Source organism: Aquila chrysaetos, chromosome 17, assembly GCF_900496995.4.
Source record: "Aquila chrysaetos chrysaetos chromosome 17, bAquChr1.4, whole genome shotgun sequence".
Classification (NCBI taxonomy): domain Eukaryota; kingdom Metazoa; phylum Chordata; class Aves; order Accipitriformes; family Accipitridae; genus Aquila; species Aquila chrysaetos.
The window spans coordinates 23,786,589-23,802,051 of record NC_044020.1 but is presented as its reverse complement, the minus strand read 5'-3'; the positions used below and the strand labels follow the sequence as shown (position 1 = coordinate 23,802,051).

The 15,463-nt window shown below is 48.8% G+C and overlaps 1 long non-coding RNA gene across 1 annotated transcript; it reads right to left on the bottom strand.

Annotated features, from left to right (window-relative positions):
- Positions 1-6,086: 6,086 nt before the first annotated feature.
- Positions 6,087-10,108, bottom strand: LOC121233892. The gene is made up of 3 exons (XR_005934236.1): positions 9,369-10,108; positions 6,608-7,362; positions 6,087-6,120 (listed from the first exon to the last, which is right to left on the bottom strand). It is a non-coding gene; the product is annotated as an uncharacterized LOC121233892 (long non-coding RNA).
- Between the last annotated feature and the right edge of the window lie 5,355 nt (positions 10,109-15,463).

The window sequence follows — 15,463 nt, the reverse complement described above, 5'->3', positions numbered from 1 at the left end:
CGACAGCCCTCGACCACGTGCCAGGTCGCCCACCAAGGTGAAGAGGCTTGCACGGTTAGTTGTGCGAGCCTCTCTATTACACCTGCAGTACACACTGTACTAATATCTTGGAACCGTGTCCCTCCTTGTGCCGTTCTCCCTGCTGCAACTTACTTTTAGTGGAACTGGGTACATGTTGCACAGACACCTTGGGTTTAGGCCCCTGTGTGCTTTTATTAGGTATTTCCTTGGCATGTTAAGTCTCAAGAAGGCTCACTTTGCTAGGGTGGCAGGATCAAAATTCAAAATGCTGTGGCTTCCTGACCGTGGCCATCTCCTCTTTCGAAGTGAAGAATTGTTTTGCCTCTGTATTGTAATTTTAACTGGAAGTGCCAAGCCAAGTAGTCAGAATTTCGAAGAGAGCCAGACTTGGTGCAAACGGATATAGCTGTGTGCGTTATCAAGTGTTACTGTGGGTTTTTCCTAATTAATGAAGAGGTTTTACGAGGTGGAGAGCCAAATCGTGGATGTGCCTGTTTGTATCGGACTAATCCAGTACCGTTGTTGCAAGAGTGGAAATGAGAGCGAGGATACTGTCGCAAGCATGTTTCCACAGAAGGAAAGTGACTGTAAGGTTTTGTCCAGTTACCCGAAGCGTGGCTGTTCAGCTGAACAGTACGCGCACACTCACATACGCATACCTGTCCGCTATATCACATATTTTAACATAATTATTAATCTTTTGCTACTTCCAAATAGCTTACATGTAAACAGGTAACTTTGGTTTATTAACCTTTTCCTATGTGCCTTAGCCAGCAAGTAGACGTTATTTTCTACAAACAAGTCCTGTTTTATATGGTGAGAGCACATAAAACCTCATGAACTAACTGTTCTGTTTTGGTCAAAAAGAGAAATCTTTTCTTACAGGCTGCTTAGTTTCTGTAAAGCGGGATACATTAGAGAGTATCAACATCTATTCAGTTTAGCAGTTGAAATTCCCAAGGTATTTTTTGCATTGCTTATTATAAAGTTAGCTACAAATTGCATGAGAAAATAATCTATTGCTGAATGGTAAATGTTGATTTTTCTTCACGTAGCTGTGCTAAGCACAAGAACAATAAATTAAAAAAAAAGAAAAACAAAAATCCATTATCTGACAGTGCCGTGCATCTTCATAGCTAAATGCTGACAAGCGTGGAAACACCTGTGATATCTCATTTAGCTTAATGATAACCATACCTTCAGAACTGATAATAAATCTGCCAGATGAGACTGCACAGCATAAGATGCACAGCGTAAGTTATCAAAACCAACACTGAGGGACTCCAGGACACATTGCTTAGTCTTCTTGTGTGTCCCGTGTGCCCACATCTGCGTGATCCCATCAGACAAAGGCTGGTAAATCTTGAATATTAAGCCAACAGCTTCACAGAGACCAGGGTTGTGGTAGCAGCCTGCTAAGGGGTGGTGGTGGAGGAGTGAACTGCAGAAAAGTGTGTGATTTTTACGGCAAGGCAGCTGTAAATAGCCAGGAGCTTAAAGGTTCCACTTATATACAGGCGTATAAGCCATCCTCTTGGGATGCTCCTGGTGCCCCCTGTGCTCACTGTATTATTTTTACAGGGGGTGAAGCTCCTCCCTTGGTTTCTTTTCAGGAATTTTGAGCAAAGTATGAACGAGAGAGAAAGCTGCAGCCCATTTTACCTGCAAAGTGCACCTCTCGGGTCCACCTCGCCTTCTGGTCTGGGGGCAGAGAGGGAGCCCAGCTCCTCCAGCACTCCCTGCTGTGTAGGTTTTGGGGAGGGGAACCAGTCTCTCGTTCTTCTGTGGGAAGGTGACTTCATCTTTGCCTTTCTCCCTTACTTTTAACAGGGAAATCACATGGCTGCTTCTCCTCAACTCAGCTGTGGGGTTTTTTTTTGCTTGTTTGCTTGGTTTTTGGGGCCGGGCAGCCCGGCGTGTTCCCGTGTGAAGCCCCACCTGCCTGGGGGCTCGGGCAAAGGCTCGGCACCCTCCAGTTGTGCTCAGGCTCTTCCTTGTGCCACACGCAGCTCCAGAAGGGGTCATAAAATCAAAACACCGTGATCCGTGGTGGCTGGGAGTAGCGAGAGCCTCTTGTTTTGAGCTCCTGTAATCTCTGAGGAGCGCAGAAGCATTGGTGGGGAAGGTCAGGGGAAAAAGAGAGCGCCAAGGGGAGAGAATAATAAGAAAGAGGGGGAGGAGAAACACGTGAAAAGGCATGTTGTGTGACGGTGCTCAGGCAGCGATGGGAATCCTGAGCCCACGGACAGCTCCGGTTCGTTATAAATGTGTTTGTGTCCATACAACATCCCTGCTGCCGGCGCCGCTGCTGCCTGGCATCTCCTCCGGCCGTGCCCCTGCCGCTTTCCTTCCACGAGTGACCTGCGGGCTTCGGGCTGCCCGGTGCTCCTGCAGCAGTCTGTGCTGGCAGAAGGGCGAGTGGAGGCTGCCAGCCACCTTTTTTAATCTCTCCTTTGGATTTTTCACGCTGGGATCAGCACGTTGAGATATTACACGCCCGCCCCGAAACCGTACCGACGCCACAGGAGCCCTCCTTGGAAGCCAGCGGCTTCTGGGCACCTGCTTAATTTGAGTCGCTGCTGGGGAAGAAGGAACCGAAATAAAGGTGACTCCGAGACCCTTACTGAGAGGGGGTCCCCAGCCCAAGCCTGGGCTCTGTGCTCCAGCGTGGGGGCTGGCCGGGAACATCCCCGCGGAGCTCGCCAGGCCGGCACCGGGACCTGCGCCCCGACGCCCACCAGCTCCGCCTGCCGGGGCCGACGTTCTCCCTTCGCTACGGCACAAATCCTGCGCGAAAGCCGACGGCTCCCGCAGCCGCTGCCACCGTTTTGGGGGCTGCACGAACGTGAGCTGGCACGCGGGGAAGCTGCTGCCGCTACTCGCTATCCCGCACGCGGTGGCAGCCTGTTTTGCTGGCTGGGTTGTTTACGCTCGCGCCATTTGCGACAACAAAGGCTGAAAATATTTCCCATAATTTCTGTTTGCTGTTCTCTGCAGAAGAGTCATGGTTTATTTTTATAGCAACCTTCCATCTGGAAAAGCACCTTCCTGTTTGTGTAATGTTCCTGCAGTGGCAGAGGAATACGTGCCCTCCCAGCCTGCGGAGCAGAGGCGAGATGCGGCTCTGGAGAAACACTGCCCGACGCATCTGGAGGCATGCTCGCTGCTGATTCATTTAGTTAATGGCTCAGGAAAAAAAGCCCTTTGTGTACTGATGACTGCGTAGCAGCCAATGTATCATAAAGCAAAAGTCATTGCCTTTTTTCTTTCCTTCTCTCTCTCTTTTTTTTTTTTCCTAAACTAGGCTCCCCACCCTGCCAGAGCTGCTTTACTGAGTCATTCCGCTGATTTAAAACACTGTTTTAAACTTCGTCTACACAAAGGGAGGAAATGGAAAGGGAATCCCCATCCAGCTCCCTGCCTCTCTATAGGGGAGGCTTGCCCTGTGGTGCAGGGCTGCTCCCACAGGAAAGCCTCTGCGTGGCGGGGAGAGTGAGTAATACTTGCAGGAATAGGCATCTCTCTCTTATGTGGCTACGAGCCACTGAATAAAGGTGGAAAAGAGAGGGTGAAGTGGGAAGAGACACGGAGGAGGTGCAGGTGGGCAGCTGGAGGGGAGCCAGCGCTGCCCGGTCCAAGATGTAGCAGGACGCTGCGTGGGCTGGAGTGCAGTGAGAAACGGGCTTCATTCCGCTCTGCCTTAATTCCTTGTGAAATGAAATAGTTTCTGCCCCAAGCCCGAGCCAGCGTGGTGGGCGGACGGGGCCCGCAGCCGGAGGCGCGGGTGCAGACTCCGCTGGCGATGATAGAGCAGCGTCGTGCCGCTGCTAGAGGCTGCTTGGCTGTTTTAAAGCAGAGGGTCTCCAGCAGCACCGCGGGCATTTGGAGAGGAGGGCGATCGCATCCGTCAAAACCAGGAGAGAGGTGCTTCTCTCCGGCCCGGAGGAGGTGGCCAAGCCCCACGGGGATTTAAAGCACTCTTTTGCTATTTATTTGGTGACAGCTTATTCAGCAGGCTTGGCTTTAGCGAAAGCTGGGATTTGGAGCGTTTACTTTGCAGCCTGAGCAGGTTCCAGTCTGGTGGGCAAGACGACTCCCGCGGGCAAGGCTCTTCGTAAATAAGTGTGCTGGACACGGGCGAGAGCAACGCCCTTCCTCCGTCCTGCCAGGGCTGAGGGCCTGAGAGCACAGAAAAAAAAATAAAATTAAAAAAAAGGAGGAGGAAGAAGAGAGGGAACTCCCTGTTCTGTGCTGAAAAGTGACTGTATAAATGTGATGGTGCCGAATAAAATACTAAAATAAGAATCATTTCTGTTTAACTTACTGGATCTGCAAAATCCAGCCTAGCCAGGGGAAAATGAGTGAGGTGCTCTGAGCCCACACATCAGCAGCTAAATTAAGTTCCTGGTTCAGGAGCACCTTTTGCCCTCAAAGGTATTTGCACAAAATTAGCCACAACATAGTTTCACTAACATAAAAAGGAGCTGCTATCTGGAGAGGATGCAGAGGCACGCGTGGAATTCTCTGGGACCTTTTTACTGGCAGTTGCGTACAAAATGGAAAATACCCTGCTTGAAACGGAGCTGGCAGGCAGAAAACAAAACCCAAGTTCGAGACTTTACAGAGAGCGTAGCTGATGTGCAGCCAGTGACAAGCAGCAGCAACAGAGCCTTGAACAGTTGCTTTTTAGAGCGTACAACAGCACTTTTTAAAGAGCAGAAATATTTCACCACAAAAAAAATGCAGAAAATTATTTCAGTTAGTTAGTAGACCTCAGCATTCAAAAATTAGGAAATGCTGCTATGAAGGTGCAACTTTTATTCAGCCTCTGTTGTGCCTATTGTATATGTGATCTTGTAATTAAAGACTATTTTTAGCTCAGAACCTCTGCCTCAGCCAGTGAGTAGGTAGGTAGTAATTTGGATGTTTTTAGTCTTTTCAGCCAGTGTGTGACTGAGGCCATATTTACTTCATGTAATCTTAATTCCTCACAGAGTAGTTGTTAATAATTTCCATGTGGCATTTTGATGATGCTCATCAGTATTGTTTGTTAGTGCCCCACAAACATGAAAGTATTCACATAACACCCTGCAGGAATAGGAGGCATTATTATAATTCTCTTCTTCATCCTCACTTTACAGCTTGGGAGGTCAGGCACAAAAATGTTTTAAGTCCAGAAATAGGTACTGGCAATGGACTGAGACAACAGAGGCATAATTCTCCAGAAGGTACGGTGTTTTGTAGTCCACGGCTCTTACAGACTTCAGCTGTTGCCATGTGGGCCCAGCACCCCAGCAAAACTAAAAGTACTTTACCTAGTAAACTCAGAAAATGAGGAATACAGAAAGAGCCCAACTGTGTAACTTGCTCCACATCACTTTGGGCCTGAAGCAGGACAACATCAATGTATCTTCATCACCAGACCATTCTTTCTCTTCCTTGAGCTCCTTGATTTGTTCTTCAGAGCCTCCAAGCTCCTGCCAAAAGGGAAGCACAGATCTTGCAGATCCGTGTCGCAATGCATGTGCACATGAATTAGAGGTTTCCTCCATGCTCTTCATACTAACATCACCCAAGATTGCAGTCTTAATGTTGTTAATAAATGGCAAAAGCTACAGTTCATGGTGCAGGGTGTCATGATTTAACCCCAGCCGGCAACTAAGCACCACGCAGCCGCTCGCTCACTCCCCCCCGGTGGGATGGGGGAGAGAATCAGAAGGGTAAAAGTGAGAAAACTTGTGGGTTGAGATAAAGACAGTTGAATAGGTAAAGCAAAAGCCCACAGACAAGCAAAGCAAAACCAGGAATTCATTCCCCACTTCCCCTGGGCAGGCAGGTGTTCAGCCATCTCCAGGACAGCAGGGCTCCATCACACGTAATTTTTACTTGGGAAGACAAGCACCATCACTCCAAACATCCCCCCTTCCTTCTTCTTCCCCCAGTTTTATATAGTGAGCGTGACATCCTATGGTCTGGAATATCCCTTGGGTCAGTCGGGGTCAGCTGTCCCGGCTGTGTCCCCTCCCAACTCCTTGTGCCCCCCCCAGCCTCCTCGCTGGTGGGGGGAGAAGCAGAAAAGCCCTTGGCTCTGGGTAAGCCCTGCTCAGCAGTAACGAAAACATCCCTGGGTTATCAACGCTGTTTTCAGCACAAATCCAAAACATAGCCCCATACCAGCTACTATGAAGAAAATTAACTCTATCCCAGCCACAACCTGGACAGGGGTCATACTGCCACATAATGATGATTAGAAGGTTGGAGTCTTTGATTTCATCATTTGAGCTAAAAAGCCATCTGATAGACCCTTTTGTAGTGCCAGCATTTCAAGCTAGAAGAGCCCTTTATATCTTTTAGTCTGATCTCCCGTACACCCAGGCCATTACATTTTCTCCCAGACATTACCTGTTCCTGTCATTCCCCACAACTCGGTGTTCCTGCTCATCTTTATCCTTATACCTATGCTCTGCGTTTGCCTTCCCCGCTCTGTTTCCAGCGCTGACCCTTTCCTCCATCCCTAGTTTTTCTCCCTTCCCCTACTCTCCCAGCCCCTCTCCTCAGCTTTCGTTTCCCCTGATGCAAGTCTCACCTTGTTCTCTGCGCTGCCGTCGTCCTGCTCCAGGTCGCAGCACAGGACACCCGCGGGAAGCTTTCCGTGTTGCTTCTAGGAAACACGAGGAATGGTTTATTGCTTTATTTTAAAACGATGTCAGAAAGGGATGGGGGGGGAAGGAGAATGTGGTGCCCTCGGCCCCTACTTGTCCATTTTGGGTTACAGAGGCTAGGGCCCTCCCCAAGGATTTTGGAGAAGTGCCTCCAGCTCCGTTGCTGCCTGGTAGCTTTGAGGATTGGCACAAAGAAAGAGGTCACTGGCTACTCTGGGATTTTTCATTTTTCTGTTGAAACAAAACAAGGAAAATCAAAAAGGTCCCAAAAGGAGGAGCATAACCCTCCCTGTACCATCCTGGGGATGCAGAGGCCCGGCTGTGCTAAGTATTTCCTTATAAAAGAGGTCATTGTGTAAAATGCACGAATGCTCTTGGAACTGCTAGCTCTCTTCTCCCAGCTCCAAGAAGTGCCACAACCGCTGAGCTTCAAAGTCGTACGTCTCGCCGAGCATCAAGCTGTCCTGCGTATTGCAACACCAGGACAGCAACGAAGGTGTGGGCATGAGAAAAACCTGCTCTCGCAGCTGCAGCACAGCGAGATGTTTCTGCATCGTCTGGCACATTCCGCTGTTGTGTCATGTGCAGTTTCTACAGGAGCTTGGCAACGCACCCAAGACGACAGCGAGTTTTAACGACGCGGTCCTGTGAAGTCTGCCGTGCAGTATTTACTATCAAGCTGAGAGAATTAACACGAACCAGTTAGCCAGGAGGGCTGACTAGAGATAAAACTTCAAGGCTGCCTACCAGGGCACCCGAAACCAGATCAATAGGTTTTTACGCAGCAGCTACACCTCCTGAGACGACCAGTCGGGCACTTGGGATACCAGTAAGGATCCAAAAAGCCTGTCTCCCTCGACGGCTCTGGCTCCGAAAGACCCCGGAGCGAGGCACCCTGGGTCAGGGCGATGCCTGGGCACTGGGTGACTTCCAGCCAGGAGAGGTTAAGGCAGGTTAACCACCTTTTATGTTTTCTTCACTTGCAACCTCATGTTCCCACACTCCCCCTGATGACAAGCCTTGTTTTAAGTCTTGCTAGACACATTCTGGTTTGTGTTTCATTGCGAAGCCCGGGGGGTGGCAGGGGAAAAGCCTAGGCGAATCTGAATGAAACCAGCAAATTTGCAGGGTGTTGTCCTGCCAGCGGCAGCAAACCGGAGCAGATGAAAGACTGGTACCTCCGGACACGTCTCAGTAGCCCGGGTGCTTTGTGGCAGCCTACAGCCGGGCTGCGCCAGGTCTCATGCTTGTGCCAGGTCTGACGCTTTCAGGTTTTTAGCTCATCATGGTTTCCCCCAGAAGAGTACGTGTTCCTCCTGCACCAGGCTGACAGCAGAGGTGTGTGCCGTGGGCCTGGGTGAACCAGAGCCTCAAAAGGGCCGAGAAAGCCCGGTCTCCTTCACCCAGCGCCCAGGCATTGCACACGGAGAAGTAATTTGGGCACTCATCTAGAGAGAGATGAGCATGGAAGCTGGTGGGTTGCATTCCCTGGGCAGAGAAGAGGCTCCTCTGGGAGTCTGCTGTATAAAAGGGCCCTTCCTCCTGCCACGTCCTTGAGAAAATTTGCCTCTGGAGTATTTATACCGCATACCATCTTCCAGGTATGCCGTAGGTGTCCATAAGCATCTAGGACAGACCTTCCCACGCAGGAGGGAGCTCCCCAGGGAGGCGGGTGAGGCCATCTCCTCCTGGGGACAGCCCAAGGCAAGAGCCACCCAGCTCGGCTCTGACCAGGCTGAGGGAATCTGGTTTGCATTATGGCACAGCTCTTGTTCCCAGGAAAAGCCTGATGACTATCTACACATTTTTAGGTGCATGCGGGGCTAAGCGTAGGCAAAGCTTTTGAGCTTTGCATTGTTAGTCCCAGGGACACGCTTAGGTGCCCATGTATTTTGGTGGCTTCACCTCCAGGTCTAGCAGGACCATACCAATGAAGGTGTCTCCCAGAAGCTTACACTTGGGTGCTCTTTTCCTTTCTAAAAAGAAGTCACAGGCACATCTCTAACAAAAAAAGCAGAAACCACCCACAACCCTCAGGCACTGCCTCCAAAACAGAGGCTGTACTTCAGTTAAATGGTTGCTAATTTTTTTTTTGTTTCCTCTGAACATTGGCAAATCAACATTTTTTCCTCTAAGCTCTTTGCTGGCAATAACCGAACTCCGTTTGCTGATAACTTCAGTACATACAAAAAAACAATTCAACTTGAGGCAGGCAGCATAGAAAGTTTTAGTCCAGGCACTTGAACTCTGGCAACACTAAGGTGCTGATAACAGGGTCCGATCACAAAAAGCACGGAGGAATAGCTAGTACCAGCTGCACGGCTAATTTTACAGATAAATGTGACGGGCATTGCAAAACCAAAATGCTTATAGAAGGGAAAACTAAACTGTTTAGTAGAAACCTTCCCCAGGAGTAAGATGGGACCTTTGCCAGCAAGCCAGAAGGAGAAGAGCCTCTCTTGCGGTGTAACGCGATGCCATCAGCAGTAAGCAAGGGGCTCGCTCTTCTGAGAAGGGATGCGGTCACTTGTGTCCACGGGGCTGCAGAAGCAGAGGAAGCAGCTCGCGAGATACGCCGACAGGCTCAGGAAGCGGAAGTGATGGCAGCAAAAATTAGCTCTTACTAATTGCAGTGCCAAGTCAAGGGCGCAGCCAAGCTGGCCCTCGCACAGAGGAGATGCTTACTCTTTCTAGAGGACCTTGGCATGGGGGGTTAGCAGTCCTTGATGGGAACGACTTGCCAAGCGGCACGTTTACTGGTTGCTCGGTTTTCTGCCGTTTCCACCTTCAATTTTGTTTCTTTTTCCACAATAAAGTCCTTGAGCATGGGCACGCTATCCTTCGCAAAGCCATAAAGTACAAAAGAAACCGCTTATTGTTTTTCATCAGTATAGTTCTTCTAACCTTGGCTACTAACGGGCTGGAGCTTCCCAAGGGAGAGCCAAAGCGCACAGACTCTTCCCAGAAAGCCACAGGACAAACACCATGGCTGTGATGACTTTTTTCAGGCAACTGCCCTATATGGAAGATATGTCTTGAAGATTATCCCAGAATGGTGGTGAGGTATTTTCCCTACATTTGGTGTACTTGCTGCTGTCAGAACCGGACCTTTGGGTGGGACAAGCTTCCAGATGTGGAAAAAGAGACATTCATTTTAAAAGGAGGCCAGTAATAAGTGGGGCACTGTGGGTGTCTGCAGGGAACTGTCCTGTTTAACATCTGTATCAATAATCTCAAGGAGATGGAGTGCGCTCTCCTCACATCTGCAGGGGGACCGGTCAGTACACTTGAGAGCAGGGCTCCTGTCCAGAGAGCTAGACAGGCTGGAGGAAGGGGTCAGCAGAGACCTGGTGAAATTCAACACAGATGACAGCAAAGTCCTGCACCTGGGAAGATGTGATAACCCCATGGCAACAGCACAGGTTGGGGACTGCCTCCCAGTATTGTCTCCCTCCAGCATCACAAAGGCATTGATGAACTGGAGCGAGCTCGGTGGAGGACAACCAGGATGGTCAGCATGCTGGATGGAGCATGTGCCCTGTGAGAAGATGCTGGGGTTACAGGGCTCGTTTGACCCAGAGAAGAGAATATTTGGGGTGGGGAGGCTAAACAGCAGCCTTGCAGTATCTGTGAGAAGACCAAAAAAGACAGAGCGAGGCTCCTCGCTGTGGTGAGACAACAGGCACAGGCTGAAACAAGAGAAGTTCAAACTCATGTGGAGAAACTTTCTCACCAGGACACCGGCCAAGCAGTGGACCGGGTTGCTCGAAGAGTCTGCGCGGTTTCCATCCTCAGAGGTTTTCAAGATCGGGTCAGGTGAAGCCCCGAGTAACCCGCTCTGGTCTCACGGCTGACCCTGCTTCAAACGGGAGGTTGGACGCCCCGAGGTCCCTTCCACGCTGCACTGTTCTGTGAGCCTGTGGTCCTAATTCTCTTTAAGCTTTACTGTCCTCACATCCTGGAGATTTTTATAGCCTCTGGTGTAAAAATTAAAGCACGTAGTGTGTCATCCTTTCTGCTTCTACAGGGAAAGGCCTCACTCATTCACCTCACAGACTTTAAAGCACAATTTGCATGATCAGGTGGGTAGGACTTAGTCTTCCCTTTTCCACCTATTTACACCATATTTGCCACCCTGATTTCTTTTCAAGAGCATTTTTGGTGTGCACATCATGCGAAAACCTTCAGCTCGGTGCAGAGGACAAAGGCTGCAGCCACAGACGGCGCAAGAGAAGAAAAAAGTCCCTTTCTGTGCCACGCATAAAAGCTGAATGCTTACATGGCTTCTAGGAAAATTTTAAAAAGAAGGAAAATAGAAAGCAAGCCAAAATGAAAATAATTTTCTTCAGCTGGCAGTGTGGTGATGTTAATAGCTGAGGGCCTACAAATCACAGTGTTCCCGTGCTACAAAGCAGCCGCCCTGTAAGAGCGGAGGTTCCTGGGGGGGCTGTCTCTTGGTACCGTAAAGCAGGATGAGAAGCTGCCCCTAGGACTCACGCTGCAAATAAAGTAGTTTCTCATCTAAAACAGATACAACGATGGCTGCGGTAAGAGCGCGACTGGACACAGAAGGGCAGCTGGGTTTTTCATCATGGCTGGTGAAACATGGGATATGTCCCTGCTCACCCACGTGATTGATAGGAAAATTTTTGCAAACTGACTATACTAATAAAGCCAGTCAAGGAAAGGCACACAGTAGTGGTTAACGTGGACTTTGCCTCTTCTCTCCTCTCCCTCCTCATACATCCAGCAAAGGCAGCCACAGTGCTGTGGAGCAACCAACCTGCCCCATAGCACAGCAAGGCTGTGTGGCTTTAGGGGGCCAGATTCATCTGAAATTTCCATCTGAAAATAGAGACAGACCCCACTGGCATCCCTGAACAATAAAGATTTTTCTGTCTTCACTCTCATGCAGAATAAAGTCACAGAGAACTGCAAAGGAGTGGCTAGTCCCATACAAGAGGCGGCAAAACAGTAACTTTATTAAACACCCACTGCCACTTTTAATATCTGTCTGTACTTACATTGTGCCCTGAATAGCCTGCAAGTAAACCAAGTCATGAATCATGACCTGCTGAACACTGGCCCCATCTCTCCTCTGCCCCTGTTGCATTACTGATGATGGGACGTAACCTGAAATATTGAGATATCCGCCTCCCTCCTGGGAACTCGCTCTGCTCTGCGTCTCCGCTGCCAGGATAACCACACGCTCGGGTACCCAGGCAAGGACAGGTACCAAGAAATCCCAGCAACAGGAGTGTCAAGGATATTTAAAGCTATTCTTTTAATTACAAACCTCAAGCTGAGGTGAGGCTGTGGGTTTGGAAAGGGCTGCTGAGTACTCCCCCATCTTTCCACGAGCAGAGGCGGTACCAGCGTAAACCAAAAGGTACGGCTTGCATCAGGCTGGACCAGTGCAAAGCTGCAAAACCTGTCCTGTGGTACAACCTCCCCTCCACCCTATTCCTTCCTCATACACGGCCAAGGAGCAGCATCTTGAGACGCAAACTCCTTTTTATCCAGCAGGACCTACCATGTTAGTGTTTCAAAGGGAGCGGTTTGGCCGGTGGGACAGAGCAGCAGAAGCGCAGTCGTCCAGTGTGTGGCAAGTTCGGGACTGAACGCCAGCGTTAAGAACAAGGCATAAAAGGTCACTTCTCGGCCGCAGCCTGAATATCTATTGAACAAGAAACAGGCAGCTAAAGAAGAGAAGCATTCAACATGCCATGAATGGCTGCCTTGTGGATTCATTTTGTAGGAGCCACACATGTGGAAGCCTGTGTCCAGCAGTGGAAAAATCTCACTAACCTATTTTTATCATTGCCAGCAAAGTCTGGCAACTGTCTAGATGTTCTAGGTTCCTTTAAAAGTGACTTTTGATAGGGTGCAGGGTCCACGCTGCTGGCAGTTCAAATTAGGTCGTTTCCTCAGAGCTGCCAACAGGCAGAAACTGAAGAGGTGGCTATTTTATAATCATCATAATTATACCATGGCCATAGGCATAAACCACCCTCTAAACATAGAAACCCAACAAAACCCAGCTGGGGCTGTGCTAAGTTAGCCCTTGTGCTCCTTAGTTGGAGCAGCAGCTCCCACCCAAGGCCAGCAGCCCCCTGCCCCCCTGGGACCCATGGGTGCCTCTCACCAGCAGCAGCAGCCCAGACTTGTTTACTCCACTGCAAAACTCCTGGCACAGCTTCCAGGGCTATGCAGCCCACCCGTGTCCTCCCAGGGTGCTCAGACCTTTGCCTGCCTTCATGTCTTGAGCCTCCTGCCAGCAGTGGAGGGGAAAAAAAAAAAAAAAAAAAAAAAAGAAGGCAAGCAGGATGAAAAAAAAAAACCAAACCAACCAAGCTGTAGTACTTAGAGAGAGCCCCTGCATTGCTTGGGTCATTGACTACAGCTAAAGGCTCGCAAGGCAGCTCTCTGCAAAGGCTTGCAAGCACCTGCCTTCAGAGCTTGTAAGAAAACAGGGCAGGGCTCAGCTTGAACTTCACAGCACATCCCCCCATGGGAACTGCGTCTGACTCACATTTATCACCAGGATTTTAGTCCCCACCATTCCCCCCCCGCTTCAGAACAATTGTTCTGAGCCCATCTTACGCAAAGTTTGCTTGGACTTACAAATTCAGCTGAAAAACAAAAATAGTGGAGATGTACAGGCAGTTCCTAAGAACTGTCTCCAAGCACTTCATATTCTTTTTTTCCTGAGGAGTGGAGAGGGTGAAGTATAGTCCTGACTGGGATAGCCTGTCAAACTAAATCTAGGCTTTCCTGCCTGCTGGAGCCATTCCTTTCGGAGCTCTTTTCAAAGTCACCCTGCAGGTAACTACATCCTCCCCTTCTGCAAGTACATCTTCTCCACACCCTTTACGAGTAAGCCTATTAATTACTGCAACATAGTCAGACTGCGGTATGATGGATTTAAATTTTTGAAGTGGCTGAGAGGGTAGGATTTATTCCCCCCCCCAGACATGTTGGGCTCACACCTTTCTTGCCACCATTGCCAGCTTCTTCCCACATCCCACACCCTTTCCACATTTCATGGACCTGTCATTTTTTCCTTGTACTCAATTACGGTGCTGGTGTGCTAGGATTCCTATAAAATGACAGTGTGCTGTACCACAGACAACTTTCCTAGCTCCGCTGTAAAGGAGGAAGCTATTTTCCAGCAATAAACCCTGTCCCTGTGGTAAACAAGGCTCTCCCTGCCTTGGTGCACCTTCTTCCAACACTGCTGCTGACCATGCAGCTACCTTGAGACTCTCTCCATTCCTGAGGCCAGCTAGCTCCGATTTTCTAAAGTAAGTCTGCAAATCTTTCTTCTGGCATAGTTACCTCGTAGATCACCAGATCACTTTAAAGTCCCTGCCCCTTAGTCAAACATTTATTTTCTTAAGCTTGCAACAGCAGATATGCTGTTTCCTGGTGCAAATTCCCATATTCTAGAGCATGCGCTCTATTATTTTTCCCTACTGTCCTTGGCTAGCTTAGAACATGTAAATAGCCATATCCTTTAGCAGTTTGGCTTTATCTTCCCTTGTTTTCCTCGGAGCAGCAGACAAGGGGCAGAGCTAACAGCAGCCTTGGAGCAATATGGTGCAGAACACACCAGTATTTCCCCATCCACCCAAGCTGAAACCCAGCAGCAACCTCTGCTCTGCCACTTTGCCCCATGCCTTTCGTGAGCTCATACAATCTTTGCATAACATTATCCATTTAACAACATTACAGGGGGTGTGTTATGTTAATGCCTAACATAGGACTTAATCCCATTACCTGTTATCTTTTCTACTATCCCAATCCAAGCAAGCATCTGGACCAGGACTGCTCAGATCCCACAGCTCTTTGCTATCCACAAGCAATTCCCATAGATGTACAATATCTAGTGTCACATTTGGCCACAAAACATAGCTACCTTAAGCAAATTGACTGCAAAGGATTAGCAGCACCTGTGTTTAATGAAGAACTCTGCTTGTGTGTGAAAATAGAGCTCCTTAAAGCCCTTTTCCTTTCTGGAGTGGTTTCTCACATTCCAGGCAGGCTTTAAGGTCTTAACATAGTTACACCTTTCTGTTTACTAATGGAGAAGCTAGGATGGCATAAAGACAAAGAAGTATTTTACTTTTGTATGTTCTCCTTCACCGTATCTATTCCTCCCAACAGACATTACATCCCACCTCTGGATAATTTTTTCCTTCTCCTAGTTTTTTCCAAGCATCAGTAGTTGCTTCTCTGCTGACCCACCAAACCAGGACAGATCTCTTCCTAACAGGGATCCTTGCCGTGTCCTGACTCATTTCACTCTCCCTCCCTTCACAAGCATTACACCACTGTTAGTCACTTCTGCCACAACGCATGCACTGGAAAAAAAAAGAAATTAAAAAAAGATTGCACTCTGACATTGTCCCAAACAGCGTTTCCTCTTCAGTACTGCAATTCCCCCATTCCTGCTTCCCAGAAAAATCTATTATCCCTTTTGTACAGCTGAGCCTCTACATATTGCTTCACAAATCACATTTTGCTCCAGCTTCCTCAAGACAATCCTGACCTAACTGGAAGATGGGAGGATCTTGGACAGTCAGTGCTACTAACACAGACTTTTAGGGCTACCATTTCTTAGAACCAAATTCTTCAGGAAATTCAGTCCTGACTGCTACCTGTAAAGTAAAACTTCTAATCATATAACTCATCAATATTCACTACTGAGAAGTATTCATTCCAGGCCAGCTTGCAGATCTTAGGATGACTGCAACCAGGTTTTGCATCTGTAGTTCATG